The sequence below is a fragment of the Chrysemys picta genome, chromosome 3 (genome assembly GCF_011386835.1).
Source record: "Chrysemys picta bellii isolate R12L10 chromosome 3, ASM1138683v2, whole genome shotgun sequence".
In the NCBI taxonomy this organism is placed as follows: Eukaryota; Metazoa; Chordata; order Testudines; family Emydidae; genus Chrysemys; species Chrysemys picta.
Window position 1 is genome coordinate 83,374,868 of NC_088793.1, and position 15,908 is coordinate 83,390,775.

Genomic DNA, 15,908 nt, shown 5'->3' on the forward strand with positions numbered 1-15,908 from the left:
TTCATTATGTTCCCTAAATGTGCCAGCATGCCATGTGGATGTTCTGCCACTGATTGCCGGCTGGATCAGCGGGACTGAAAGGTTGCTATCATTACTACAACCGGAAGAGTGCCTGCAATTTAAATGGCTGGGAAGAAAGAATGATCCTATAACCCTGACACATTAGAGAAGATACTTCTATTTATTTATGACATATTTCTAGTAAACAATTTACAGCCCGCCGTGGAAAGTCAGAGAAATTGAAGATGGTGGGACCAGTACAGAATGCAGCTTTCTTGTTCATGGCACATATTATGTTTCCACTTGACAGTGTTGTGTTATCTTCTCTGACAGAGATTCTTCAGGGTTAAGATTAACACACCTTTAAATCTCTTCAATCTCCACAATTCCCAGTCATTCCTCTGGTAATAGGCCTAAAGTATCATTAAAGTCTCTTTCAAAGAAGATCTGAGGAGACATTAGTGGTCAGTTTAAACTAAAGTGCACGGTATGGCCCCAAATAGGCCATCAGTGTCACAGCTGATAACATTTGTTTTCAGAATGGATTTTTCTTTATATCATTTATGAATTAAAATAATTTAAGATGTGGAAATGGAGACTTTTCGTTTCACTGTGTCTGGGCTTACTGGGCTTATTTGTGGCTCCCTTAGGGAAGTTCTGCACCCCATGATGCCTTTAGAAACAAAGAATGGCATTAGTAAAGACCACATTTGCAGCTTTGATAAAAACCACAGTCTAAACACAACTGTACTGTTACATGACCTGACAACCCCCAGAGCAATGTATTTATAAAGGGACCTTTTAAGCACAAAAAATCTAGCTAGGGACAGTACGCAGTAGCAAAGGGGGATTTATCAATGACTAGCTCCCTACAAAAATACGCTCAGCTCACCAGTGAATGATCTTCTCCGTTGCACTTGAGCGCAAGTGCCTCATTTCTCACAGAGCTCCTTGCATTTGCATGTCACTTGAAATCACAGCCAAGAAAAGCCTCATCTCTCCCACCCCGCTCTGTATAACACCGGGAACAAATGCTGGCCATTGCTGGGGTAATTAGCCAGGGCTACAACGCCCATACATGGATTTCCTTCTCTTTAAAAACCTTGGTCTAAAAAGCCAAATTCTGTTTTTCAACTGGAAAACAACTGAACCACAGCTTGCGTTTAACAGCTGGTTTCTTCTTAAAAATAAAGCAAACGCCTTTATTTTGTTCAGTTATTATTCCTGGTGAAGTGCCCCACTGTGACTGCAGCTGCAGAAAGCCTTTGGCACTGGGGCGCCACCAAGCGGTGCTCCTTGAGCGCGCTTCCGGGGCTGCGGTGAATCTGCCTTTGGCAGCTGAATCTTTCATCTGGTGGTGAAGGCTCCGTCCATGAAGACAAATTGGGTGCACGAGGAATCAACCAGCGTTCCGCAGTTAGCTCTGAATTAAATGCGTTCTGGCTTTTGTCTTTATAAACCTGAAAGCGTCTGATGCGTCTCATTGCCTGTTCTAATTAGGTAGGAAAAGGGCAGAAATGTTGCCTCTTAGCCACACGGTGTCAGCAGTGGGCTTGCAAGGGGCCAGCTCCGGGAAAGGACTGCATTGCCTTCAGCAACGGGTGCTGCACTGCAAGGGTTAGCCCCTGGAGCCGACTCCTCCTCGCGGACACCTTGCTTAGTATCCACACGGGGGGATATTTGGATTTAAGAGCATTGTGTATATTTGCAGGACTGGTGGTTCTGCCTTGTGGAGGTTAAAAGTTAAAAAGGGACCGTTGCGTATTTTGTAAAAAGAATCATTTATCCTAGTCACATTCACCTCAATTCTGATTAAAGAATTAACACTAGAGAAACGTGGATGGTCATTCTACAACGATTTTGTTTCCTTATAGGTATAGCTGAATGGCCATCTGAACTGGGGTGCATAACACGTATCCTTCCCAGGGGAAAGGCAGCTAATCAGACAAACAGAAAGGCTAACATCCTCAATAAACCCTAGTAAAAAACCCATGTTCCATACTGTTTATGCCCATTATCCCTACATCATCTGTATACTGTTGTATTCACTCTATTTCTCATCTACTTTTTTCACTGGTTATTTTTACAGTGTATCATTGTAGTTTTCTTTTTATAAACCCTTCTTAAATCCTGGACATGAATGAAATGTAGGAGTTAAAAACAATGACAACTGCTTCTTATCACGTGTTGTACATGAAGTGTGGTGTTTTTTCAAAGTGCACAAGTGATTTAGGAGGACAAGTCCTATTGAAAAAAAATTGATGGTGCTTGTGTTCCTAAGGGCTTGTCTATACTTACCGCGCTGGTTCGGCGGCAGGCAATCGAACTTCTGGGTTCGATTTATCGCGTCTTGTCTGGACGCGATAAATCGAACTCAGAAGTGCTCCCCGTCGACTCCGGTAATCCTGCTCGCCGCGAGGAGTACGCGGAGTCGACGGGGGAGCCTGCCTGCCGGGTCTGGACCGCGGTAAGTTCGAACTAAGGTACGTCGACTTCAGCTACGTTATTCACGTAGCTGAAGTTGCGTACCTTAGTTCGATTTGGGGGTTTAGTGTAGACCAAGCCTTAGTAATTAAATTACTTTTGAAAACCACACCCTATGGGCCCAGATTCTCAGCGGGCATAAATCAGTATCATTTCATAGATTTGGATGGTGCTACAAGGATACACACCAAATGAAGATTTAAACTAAAATATATCACATTTTAAATACATTTCTTTTCATTTGTAGGAGTCAGGAAATGACTGAGTGACTCACTGGTTCCTCAGGTATGTGTCTAAGTCAAGGAAGCAATACGTCAATATTAATTTGTAGGCAGGAGCTGCCAGGTGAGTAAGTGTTCATAGGGTTTGGCCATAAGCGATTTAGGCATCAAAACAACCTTGCCTTCCTCTCACAAGTGTAGCAGACAGAAATGGGTAACAAGAATGATTAGAGGCATGAAGAGACTGCCATCTGAAGACAGACAGAGAAGAATGGGACTGTTGGGTTTACAGAGGAGATGAAGAAGAGGGACTTAATAGAAGTCTCAAGTAGAATGGTATAGAGAAGGTAGATTGGACACTCCTATTTACACCCTCATGACACAACAAGAGGGCACTGTGAAATGGAGAGACAACAAATTAAACCCTAATGAAAGTTTGTTTTTAAACATACTATACAGTTAACCTGTGGAACTCATTGCCAGAAGATATTGGGGCCAAGAGCTCAGTGGGATTTTAAAAAGATTTAGGCTTTTATATGGCTAATGAGAAGATTTACAGTTATGTTATAAGGATATAACCCCTCACGCTCTAAGGCACAAGCCACCCACTAACTGACGGGGGTTAAGAAGAGTTATTCTTTAATTGTCTATTAGGGGGATTCTTTGCACCTTCTTTGCATCTGCTAATTGCCTCTGGCACTGGCAGAGACAGAATACAGGACTAGATAGACCCATCAGGTGCAACAATACCTATGTCCCAAAGTAACCCCATTGAAGTCAATGGGACTACTTGTGTGAGTAAGGCCAGTTTGATTTAGTCTTTACAATATACTGTAATAGACCTTTATGTCACTGTTGGCATTCTGTCGACGTTCTGCTGTCCCATGCATTTATATTTGTAACTCATCAGTGAAGTATAGGCAGCACATGACAGTGAATGGTAGCGGTACAATTATTCCCTTATGTGATAGTAAAACCATCATAACTCACCTGTTGGCAGTAAATGTATCAGAGAACACTGTAGAAAAATGATGCCTGATATAGCTCACTGGTTTAATAATAAAAAGGAAACAAATTTGGCCCCTGAGCTTGGAAAAGTTAATAACCTTTATGGTAAACAGCACATGAAATATACTGTCAAAAATGTGCCCCAAATATAGCCTTCTTCCTACAGACCCTTAATCATAGTTGGGACAATCCCATGCAATATCTTTGGGGACCATACTGTTTAAGTTTATGTATCACTGTGGTTCAGGGATAGTATGCAATTCCAGGGGGAGGGTTATTGCAGCTCCACCGGGACACAAAAGTAGTGGGGAGTGATTAAGCTGAATCTCTTAGGTTGTAAACACCTCCAGAGAGGCACCACCCTGGGGGGATGCTTGCTTGGTTCAGTCAGTTTTTCAGAGGGCAACAGACAAAGAATGGGCTTTTGGGCTAAAAAGTCTGGGTTTAAACTGACTCGGGGCCTTCTTTCTGATCCAGCAAACAAACAGGCCCTTCTGTCCAAGGGCCCCTACCCTTGTGGAAGGGTTGGAAAGAATGGGGACCTAGCAGGCCAAAGAAGACTGATGAGTGGCCTCTTGTAAGCGTTTAGCATATGTTTTGTTTATGTTTTTTGGTATGTCTTCTCTGTAATGCTTTTTCCTTAAGAATAGAATAGAATAGAATAGAATAGAATAGAATAGAATAGAATAGAGGCACTTGCTTAGAAAGAATAGACTAGACTAGACTAGACTAGACTAGAGGCACTTGCTTAGAAAGAGCTGTGTGGTAACTCGTAACTGCTACCAATACTCTGTTCATAGCCCTTGAAGAGAAAGCAAGGCATAGGTGCTGGCCTTCAAGCAGACTGTCTTGCTGGGGATATTGGAGTGTGGGACGGGGTGTGTGCAGTCTGAAAAGGGAGTGGGACAAAGGTTCATGTCCAGAGACAGGTGACAGCTGGAGACCTGACTGGGCACTCCTGCAGTGGACCATGGAGGGGGAATACAGGTGCAGTTGCCCTGAAACCCTGACAATGGCCCTCGCTTTGTTAAGTAGTTTCATTGACGTCAGTGGAACTAGTTATGATGATCAGGCCTCCTAAAGTGAGGCAAGGCTTGCTTTCTTGGGCCAGGACCTACTGCAGTACTCTTTTAGTGCAAGACTCCACAGTCCTGAATTCACTGTTCATGTGTGTGGTGTGGGTGTGGGTGTGTACTCTCAGGCCATAAAAAATACACACACACAACCAAATAGAAAGGATTCCTGATGGTCTGGACAGACAGTGATTTTTAATGACTGAGGCCCAGTTTTATACAAGGGTATTTAGGTGCCTATAGATGCAGCTAGATGCTCAGTGGGGTTTTCAAATGTACCTCAGTGTCTAACTGCAATTGAAATCACTGGGAATTGGGCACCTAGGTGCAGTTTGAAAATCCCACTAGCTGCCTAGCTGCAGCTTTAGACACCTAAATACCTTTCAAAAGCTAGCCCTTTACCGCTTTTGAAAATGAGGCTAAATTCAGTTTGGCCTTGTCATACTCAATGGAGCACTGCTTTGATACTTTTAAATATCTGGAACTAAATTATTAATTTTTCAGTATTTAATAGTAATCCAACGGCTAGCTTTTTATTAGAAATATGTATAATATAAATCGTATCTCGGCCAAATTCTGTTCTCAGTTGCACCCATAGAAATCTAGAGTAACTTTTTTGAGTTTCAAGTCACTGGAGTTATGATGGATTTCTAGCAATGCAACGGAGAGCAAAATTTGGCTCTACACTTGTACAAACGCACCACATACCTTGCCTAATGTACTGTGAGCCTCTATCAAAAAGCAAATCCAAAGCCCCTTGTCAAAAGTATTTGATCAGGAAGGCCCTAGCAGAAAGCCCTGAGGTCCAGCGTGAAGCATTCTCCCCTTGCTAGCTATGGTGCGGGTCAAGTTCCAGGGTGACATGATGGGGGAGTGGAATAAGAGAACAGGGAATATGTCCAGAACTGGTTTTTTGGGTGGGAATTAGGGAAGACCAGCTCACGTTTCTTGTGGAACACGAGCACAATAATCTCTCATGTGCCTCTGCTGTGGCCTTGGGCAAATCACTTCTGCTCTCCATGCTTCTATTTCCCCTCCCACCTCTTGTCTATTTAGCCTGTGAAGTCCATGCAGCAGAAACTAACTCTTACTCTGTGTTTGTACAGAGAACAATACAAGGGGTCCCCAAACTCAGCTGGGGCTTCTACCATAATAAAACAACAATTACAGTGAAAATATCTTGTGCACATGAAGCACCTATCACAGTACCCAAGGAGGATATGAGAGTGCTTCAGAGTGCAGTCAAAATGCTGCGGAACAAGAGCCTGAAGCAGGAACATGAGACTGTTCAAGATGCCCCAAACACTGGAAATGAACAGCCCCAAAGGGCCTTCTGAATTGCTGGCTGTTATCTTGAGATTAGAGATGGAAGACCCTCCTTGGGTTAAAGAGCCCAACCCTGCGTCACTTCAGGAAAGTTTTCGTTAGAGCTGGAGTGTTACTGACGGCTATCAAAAAGGCTGCCAAAGTATTTCTATTTAGATTATATCTCTCTGTTTTCAGTTGCTTATAACTATTCAAAAGTCTCACCTAAAGGACTGAAATTTTCCAGGCCTGCTCGTTACCTAATGATGAAGGCTATTTGGAAAGTTTGAGGAAAAAAAAAAAAGGTTCAGCTGTTTGTAAGACCACATAGCCCCAGGAAAGGTGATAATTTAAGAAAACAAAATGTAATAAAAGTAAACTGAGCTTTTACAACTTCAAAAAAAGCCTGACATTTTGTATTTTGGACAAATGTAACCCACACACCTCCTGGGTGTGGTGTTCTGTCCCATCTAGTGGCATCAAGACCACTAAGAGATTAATGAGTTTGCTCTACAGCCTTAGCTAAGGCCAGATGGCTTTTAGCTCATGCAGTAGAGGCTCATGCACTAAGTTCCAGAGGGGTCTGTCGGTGTCTCACAAACATTTTCGCTAGTTATTATTTCAAGAGGTTCAGCAAATCCTCCCTTGGGCTCTCCCCATCCTCTGCTTGGCCTACCCCTCTTGGCTGACTCCCTAAACCCAGCTTAGCCCAGCTCCCCTGCCAACTCCTTCCCATCAGCCAACTCCCTTTGCCTGGACCAGTCCCCCCTTTGCCAGCTCTCTCCACTTCCTCCACTCTTGCCAGCTCTTTCTGCCTCCTTTGCATGGCCTGGAGTCCTCTCACTGGGTCTGGGTCTGGGCCTGGGCCTGGGCCTGGGCCTCCTTACCACTTCCCTGCCCCTTCTCCACTGGGCCTGGGGGCCTTTACTGACTCCGCCACCTCCTTCATTCAACCTGCTACCCTGCGTCAACTCCCTTTGCCTCTGCTCAGCCTGGGCCCCTCTGCTTGGCATGGACCCCTCTTGCTGATTCTCTATTTACTGTTTTCACAATATGAGAATGCATTTGTAAGTAGAGTGTGAATGAGCTCTCCCCAATATCCAGTGGTGAGCTGTGGAAAAGGACTTCAGGAGTTGATCTCATTTGCATGGGCACACCCACCCTGCTGAGGTACTCAGCAAGATGGGATTACTTGCCCAAATTATCACTTGTGGCTGGTGCTGGATCCCCAGTCTCCTTATTATTGGGGCAGGAGTAATAAAGCATTGTTATCCTTGTTGTGTGAATTGAGGGCAGCAGAACTGTATCTGGCATACCCCAATGGAGGGACTCACCCTCAACTAAATGGCAGTCGCTAGGCAGGGGACATGGGTTCCAAAGCTTAATGGGTGAAAAGAGAGGGGGTAGATTGATTGATCTATCTGATGCTGTGGGTTCTGTTTAAGGGTCCTAAACACATTTGACCCCCCCCCCCCCCCCGTGGTATAATAAAAGAGCTGATTTAGACTCAATTGAGAGTCTTGTTACTTGAGGCAGAGCTGAAATCACTGATACATAGGTCTAAGTATTAGACCTACTTTGGGACAATGTCTCTGTTGCAAGAGACTGTCCAGTGTGTATGAGTGATGAGATGACCCCCCCCCCACCACCTACTAATTGCTGAGAGCTGTGATAAGTGGTAGGCCCTGAAAACATCATGGTGCATGGGTGGCTGGTGGAGAGCTGTGGCAAGTGGCTAGTGGAGAGGGCCAAAGCAGAGCCCTGCAGAAGGGCGCAGCAAGCAGTTGGTGGGGTGGCAAGCGAGTGCCCAAGCAGCAGAGTGTGTAAGGTGCCTCCTTACCCCCTCTTCGACCCAGGGTGGGAGGTGAACTCTGCAGATGAACCTCTGGACTCTGGGGCTGCACTGACCAAGGACAGCAACTGTGAGAGGGGTGCAGAGAGGGGATGGGCACGTTAAATGGACTTTTGGGTTGCTGGACTAAGACGCTGAGGGGAAAAGGACACTGCCCAACTTACTTGGGGGTGGGTCTTTTGCTCAGTGTTTATGTTTATGAACCTAGTTGCGGTGTTTTCCCAAATTAATGCTGAGTTACTCCCCTCCTTTTACTAAAAGTTTTTGCTACACTCAGACTCTATGCTTGCAAGAAGGGAAGTATTGCCTCTTAGAGGCACCCAAGGGGTGGTGTGTAATTGTCCCAGGTCACTGGGTGGGGGCTCGAGCCGGTTTTGTACTGTATTGTTGAAAAGGAATCCCTAGATATTGAACCCAGCCATTGTTGCTGCCACCTCTGACTGGCAGAAGGGTTACATAATATATCTGCAGACCATTAAATTCTTTGTAATAAATCTACAATGTAAAAATTAATTAGCATTAATAGAGCTTTTATTAGTGCCAAATGTGTGGTGCCTTCATTGCCCTGATAAGTATGCAAGCAGAGAATTCAGTGGCTAAGTAAGCCGCAGCAATAAATCACTCTATTTCTGTTTAATTTAGTTTATTTCTTGAACTGGAGAATCTATTGCCCCAGACATTAATTTGAAAATGTTCCTGTGCTAAATTTGTGCGGCAGTTCTGGGTATCTACACAGTGATCTGGAATCTACTGTTGGTTCTTCAGTGAATCAGTTCACCTTTAAAACCTGTATTTCACAAGTCTGTGCAAGAGGAACAACCAGTGACCTCACTAACAGGTCCAGCAGATATTAAAGGAAACTCAGAGTAATCCATTTACTGTAATGGAGGCATTGCTTATGTAACACAATGGTTAGATGTCTTATGTTTCCATCTTGTGGTTGGTCCTCAAGGAAGATAAGAGTCTACTATTGCTAACAGGTAGTAGTTACTCCTTTAGCTAGAGTGATAGTGGCCATGTCCTTTTGGTTGTATAGGTTCTTCTTTAATCACAGCTGATAAGCCATGGTAGGGGTCATTACACAAACCCAAGGAACCAATGAACACCCAAATTTAGTTAGTGAAAACACCCAGGCACGCCGCCAGCTTTTCTGCTGCCCTAGGCGGCGGAAGGTCCCGCCCCGAAATGCTGCCCCCCACAGAGGCAGCGGAAGGTCCCGCCGCCGAAATACCGCCGCAGTCACTGCCCCCCAAATTGTAGTGCCCTAGGCGACTGCCTAGGTCACCTAATGGGTTGCGCCGGCCCTGAAAACACCAGAGATGGACAGGCCACCCTCAGGAAACTGAAAATCAAGAATAGAAAAGGATTGGCATAATTGTAGAAAAAGGCTGGAGAAACAAATGGATTTCCAATCCTACCAACACCTCAATGAATGGATCCCTCTTGCACAAGGGCTAACTCCCAACACGCCCACAGGCATTAGCTAACTATACTACTTACTCCGTGGCAAACAGGAACTCGGTTGGAAGGGCACATGTGACAGTTGGCTTGTAGATAATGTGAACTGTTGCTGCAGAGACGGGGCATGAAAAATAGATGGATTAAAGAGAGGAAGCACGAAACAGCATAGGCTGGAGATCCCTTGGGAACCACAATGTCTCTAGGTACAGATGAGGCTATGGAGACTAATCTAATTAAATTGTTATTGGATATTACCAGAAAGCCTCGGGTGCTGAGGCAGGCAGGATCAGGCAGTCCCTCTGCCCTGATAAGGGAACTTATTCACCTCTGGCTTCAGGCTCTAGTTGCTAAACTGGCATCTTTTTTGCAGGCTCACCAGTAGTATATGGGGTTGTGGGTTCCCTGGGTGAGTAGCAGTGACTGGCATTTACAGGCAATGATCTGACACCTCTGTTCCAAATTCCATTTCATCTCTTTCTCCTGGGAAAGGGATCCTTTTGATTTCTTCAGAAGGTCTCTGGTGACTTTTCTCAGCCACCACTGGCTTCTTTCTGAAGAGGCAGGACTCCCATTGGTCTGGCAGTTTGAGCCAAAACCGGAGCTCCAATCAGAAGCTCTTGGACTCTTTTTTTCTTCCTGGTCACTGTTGCAAATGAAACTGTATTAACAGGGCTCCCTGGGACACAAACAAATGGCAAACTCCATGTGGATTACAGGTGTAAATCCACTGGGAAGAGAGGAGCCTTGAGCGCACTGTGAAACTCACAGGATCTGGTCCTTAATGTGCATGTGTTTTGAGGAGCACTCTGTAATGGACCAGAATTTGGCCCTTAGTTTGTAACACTTGAGGATGTGTGGATGAAAGGCCCTATATACATGGCATTGTGAATGGCCTTAGCAATGAGATACCACGGTCACAAGCAATGTAGATACATCATTACTGGTATAAATTAGAATCCAGTTCAAAATTTCTTCTTGGACGTGGGGCTGAATGCGACTAAAAATATCGAATACTATTTTACACTTGTAAAGCACCTTTAATTGGTGGATCTCAACGCTCCATATAAGCAAGAGACAAGCGAGCTGAGAAATTAGATCCAGATCTCAACTGAGAGAGTGCTTGGCTTCTGGATTCTGTTGTGGGCTTTTTAGAGCAAGCGCCTGGCTACGGAGTTCAAATCTGAACTGGGAGTGTTCAGATTCAGGAGTTTTGTTCAGGCCCATCTCTAGCTCGTACAGTAATTGATTTCCACAACCCCACCCGTGAAAGACAAAACTATGGCCTTCTCCCCCACTGCATTTACCCTAATTACAGCCATTAGTGCAAAGCCCTGGTGTAGATAGGCAAAGTCACTGTAAACTTAAGTTTGCACTAGTTCAGCTTATCCTGATCTCAAGTCTATAGCTGCTAGGGTTAGGACTGGTGCAACTAGACCAGTGTCTGGGACCCACTGGCTAAAATCCCTAGTGTAGACAAGAACTAGTATGAACTCCCTTTTATAGCTGGGTAAACTGAGATATAGAGTAAGTGATTGGCAGCACTGGGGAAAGGACCGAAGAACACTGACTCCAGCTCACCTGCTCCCTTTCCTTCCCTTCTTTGGCATAGCTACAGCTGAAGAAGAATTTGTAGCTTTTCAGATCTGCTCTCTGGAACACGGATTTTGTGTCTCTTACAATTTCCCAGTTTGACACAGAAACCTTTCAGCTGATACTCAGTTTCCAGGAGACCGATGCAGACAGAGTTTTTCACAAGACTTCCTTGGATGTAAATTTGCTGGCAGAAAATGTTAAGATGTAAGAGAAGAACATGGCTGTTCTAAGGGGGCTGGGAGGAAAAATAATAATTAAAAAAAGCTCACTGGGCTGAAGGAAACATACAGTGGTGCAACCAAAATGGGGAAAATTCTGCATAAAACATATAAAGAAAAACACAGCCAAAAAATACAAGGTCCCACCCAGCAGGAAACTAAGAAATACCAGGGTGTTAACAGAAAAGAAGGGGAAGAAGAAAACACAAGACATCATCAGCTGGCGATGAGGTCAAAATCTTAACTGAAAATGTCTCTGGTTGGTTAGTCAGTGCCAAGAAAATGCAGCGCCAGGAATTCTAAAGACGCTCCGGCATCACTGACAAGGGCAGCTTCATTGTGACCCTGTTCTGTGCTCTCTCTCAGCCAGTTAGAGACACTGTCCTCTCTAGCAGAGGGGCTTTAACGTATAGACCATATTGTGTATTCTCCTGGGTCACATATGTTTCGCCTTCAAACAACTATTGTCTTGCAGCTTTATCCCATTGGGTGAGTAAGCCTCCCTTGGAGCCAAGCACAGTATTTCCTGTCTGCTGCCTGTACACCATTACACCATCTTTCCTTCCACAAGGGTCAGTCATTCTGTATATATTCCAGAATGGGGCTGGAGTTGATGGATATAGGAAAGCACTTTCTCTGTCTAAGGCAGAAAAGCTCGGGTGCTCTGAATGCAGGCTGAAAAAACAGGCATGTAATCATATAGGGGCCTGATTCTCAGCTCACTCGCAGGACTCCAGTGCTGCCAAATGATTTACTCCAGATTTAAACCAGCCTCACCGAGTTCTGAGGCAGGCCCACAGGTTTTTGTTTGTTTTGTGACTATCTGTATGGAATTTATATTTCAGAGGACAAAACTCTGCTCTCACTCACACCAGTGCTAATGAGTGTAGAGGAGAGCAGAGTTAAACCCCCGGAGGTTGGCAGAAATGAGACACAAAAGGCTGATGACTCTCACTAATAATCATTCAGAACCAAACAAGATGAGCTTTGATTGTAGCAGCTGAATTTGAACAGCTAGAGCCGGAAATATAGTTCAAGAACATTCCACATTGGACAACTCCTTCCTACCCTATAATTATTGGTTCTCACCTTCTTCCGTACCCCAGTAATTGCCCCTGATTCTGATCTCAGTTAAACCATTGTAAATGGAAGTTACTCCAGATTTACTCCCATGCAACAGAGCAGAAATTAACCAATTAATTTTAAAAATTCTTTAAAGGGTCAATCTTTCCCCCTCCCTTTTTGGACATTTGAGGCCTAAGACTGTACTGACCAGTGGAAATTTGGAATTACTGTGTAATTTCAGTATAATTACTCCAGATTTACACTACTTTAACCGAGAGAAGAAGCTGTCCCATAACCAGCATATCATATTAAGTAAGTACAGTCAGTATTAAGTAAGTACAGTAAGCTTTTTAAAAATATTGTGCTAGTGACTGGACCAGATTCTGATTTCAATTACAGCTGATTAAATCTGACTTCAATGGAGTTGCTCTGGATATAAACCATTAGTGAAATCAGAATCCACCCCCCTGTGTTTGCTTTCTCCCTTCATAAATACACATTTTAAGCCAATAATAAATACTTGAACAAAAAGACATGTAATTTCAGTGACAGAAAAGCAAATTGATGCTGAATGTCTATGACACTCTTTCAATTTTCCTCTTGTTTTTCCTGATAGTGTTTTGTACTAAATGTTATAGATGCAGATGCAACATTTAAAGAACATTTTCTCTTCAGCACTGAGAAACATAACATGTAATTTGTAGCTTCAGCCAAGAGTGATGGCCTTATTAGTAATGGGAATTTACTGATTAACTGCTGTTAGCAAAACATCATCTTCAAACCTGTTAGTCTGAAACTGGCAGCCACTCTGCCGGCAGGAGTTTTTTTATTTCATCTCGGGGGAATTGTATAGAAATATTTCTCATTCAAACAGCTTTAGCTTTGGCCTTTCAATAATTTTTATGGCCTCAACTAATAGGTTAACAATTAGTTAAGAGCAACTACCAGACTGACATCAAGTCTTTCATGGGGAAATGTTCAAGGAGAGCAGTAATAGTATTTATAAAGATGTTTTATTTGCTTTTGAGCAAAATGTGCATATTAGTTTTAAAAGTCACTGAGAAAAAAAGGAATGCAAAATAGAAGTCAGTGATCAGAAGGAAAGGCCTGCTACTGGGCACTGTTAGGACCAACAGAAACAAACTCCTGTGGTCTGATTCAGGCAGGTCTGTGAAAGGAGCAGAGCCAGCATCAGGGTATACCCTCCTTGTAAGGGGGCTTTCTGGACAGTGGGCAGCTGGTGGAATGAATCTATACCAGCCATCCTCTCAGCCTCAGGTAAAAGGGAGCATGTCAGACGGAGGGGTGGGGCTATCGCTGGCGCTCTGCTGTGTTCTAGCTGTCCTTTGCTGCATGAGCAGCTCTTTGGGGGGCTGTTGTAGCTGCGCCTGTGTTAGAGTAGCTCTGAAGTTGCTCTCATTTACATTGCTGGCCAGGCGGGGCTGAGAATTAGGTAAGTACAAAAGTGGCTTGAAGTCACTTTTGCCCCTCCCCTCTGTTCCTGCACAGGCAGCCATAATGCTGGCATTGCCTAACTTCTGAGTGTTTGACTTGGCAACCTGAAGAGTGTTTTTAAACATGGGTGTGTGTGTGTGATTTCCAATGGTTTGAAAAAGGCAAACTGACCCCCCCCCTGCCCCAAATTCTGCCATGTGACAGCAGCATTCTGTTCCCTAGGGGTTGGAACCATTAGAGCCACAGCCCAGGCCTCTGCCACTTCAGCTAAAGGAGTAACTGGTAGCAGTGGTAAATTCTCATCCTCTGTGGAGACCAGGTACCAAAGAGGGATGAGACCCTCACTCTTTCCCATTAGGTTTCACAGCATTTGCTCACAGCAGAGGAATGATGAGACTCAGAGATCTTGGCATTCCAGCCCAGGTTCAGGATTGGAAGGTGGTCTAAGGGTCACACACTCTTCTACCAGTGTCCCTCCCAAGCCTGACTTCTTTTTTCCCTTCCATCCAGCCTGTCTCTGTGCCAGACTTGTCTCCCTGCAGTTCCTCATCTCAGTCTTCCCACCCCAGCTCCTTGTCCCTGCCCCACTCTCCACACTTGGACTCCTCATGCCAGTTTCCGTCTTCTTGCCCTGCTAGGCCCAATCTCCCCCTCTTGGTTCCTTGTCTGAGTCCAAGTCTTCTCTCTAACCAAACTCCCAGTTTCCTGGCCCAGCCAGACCCAGTCTCTTCACACACTCCCTGCCCTCCAGGGTTCTCTGTTCCCTTCCCAGCCTGGCACAATCTTCCCAAGCCTGGTTCCAGGTCTGATTTTTTTTTTTTTAATACACTCTGGATTCCAATCCTAGTCCCTCCCCAGCTGTCCCAGTTTCCTCTCCCAGTTCTCAACTTCTGGTCTCCTTGTCCAGCCAGTGCCAGTTTTATTAACCCCCTCCCCCAGGCTCCTTGTTACAATCTCTTCCTGCTACCCACCCCCAGCCTGGCTCATCACCCCTTTGCATTTCAGCCAGGCTGCTTGTTCTCATCCTCCATGCTGCCTGGGTACTGGCAAAGGGATCACTGAGAGCACAGGAGTGTGCCAGTCTCATTCAATTCAAGTGCCTGTTGCCACAGTAGTCCCAGGCCACCAGGAGGGAGGGTCCGGCTCAGTCCTGGGCTGCAGCATGCTTGGTACAGGGGAAATGTTCAGCAAATTTATCTGCCAAACTTTAATAATCAGAGGGGTAGCCGTATTAGTCTGAATCTGTAAAAAGCAACAGAGGGTACTGTGGCACCTTTAAGACTAACAGAAGTATTGGGAGCATAAGCTTTCGTGGGTAAGAACCTCACTTCTTCAGATGCAAGTAATGGAAATCTCCAGAGGCAGGTATAAATCAGTATGGAAATAACGAGGTTAGTTCAATCAGGGAGGGTGAGGTGCTCTGCTAGCAGTTGAGGTGTGAACACCAAGGGAGGAGAAACTGCTTCTGTAGTTGGATAGCCATTGACAGTCTTTGTTTAATCCTGATCTGATGGTGTCAAATTTGCAAATGAACTGGAGCTCAGCAGTTTCTCTTTGGAGTCTGGTCCTGAAGTTTTTTTGTGTAAGATGGCTACCTTTACATCTGCTATTGTGTGGCCAGGGAGGTTGAAGTGTTCTGCTACAGGTTTTTGTATATTGCCATTCCTGATATCTGATATAGGTAGCCATCTTACAGCAAAAAAACTTCAGGACCAGACTCCAAAGAGAAACTGCTGAGCTCCAGTTCATTTGCAAATTTGACACCATCAGCTCAGGATTAAACAAAGACTGTCAATGGCTATCCAACTACAGAAGCAGTTTCTCCTCCCTTGGTGTTCACACCTCAACTGCTAGCAGCGCTCCTCCTCTGAGCATTCGGCGGTGGGGGGGCCTTCTGCTCTGGGTCTTTGGCGGAAATTTGGCTGCGGGTCCTTCACTTGCTCCGGGACCCGCCACCGAAGTGCCCCAAAGATGCGGAGCAGAAGGCCCCCCGCAGCCGAATGCTCAGAGGAGGAGTGCTGCTGCCTAGGGCGGCAAAAATCCTGGCGCCGCTCCTGACAACAGGGAATGGCTCATTCGATGATGACCTGTTCTGTTCATTTCCTCAGAAGCCCCTGGCATTGGTCACTGTCAGAAGATAGGCTCCTGGGCTAGCTGGCCCATTGGTCTGACT

At 45.1% G+C, this 15,908-nt stretch overlaps 1 protein-coding gene across 1 annotated transcript in view; it reads left to right on the forward strand.

The window, feature by feature from the left end:
- The window catches only part of SOBP (sine oculis binding protein homolog), a 152,021-nt gene extending 143,444 nt beyond the window's left edge, over positions 1–8,577 (forward strand). The window contains exons 7-8 of the mRNA XM_065588308.1: positions 2,732–2,769; positions 5,893–8,577. The gene's annotated coding sequence lies outside the window, so the exon portion shown is untranslated. The remainder of the gene's footprint in view (positions 1–2,731; positions 2,770–5,892) is intronic.
- Positions 8,578–15,908: the final 7,331 nt, after the last annotated feature.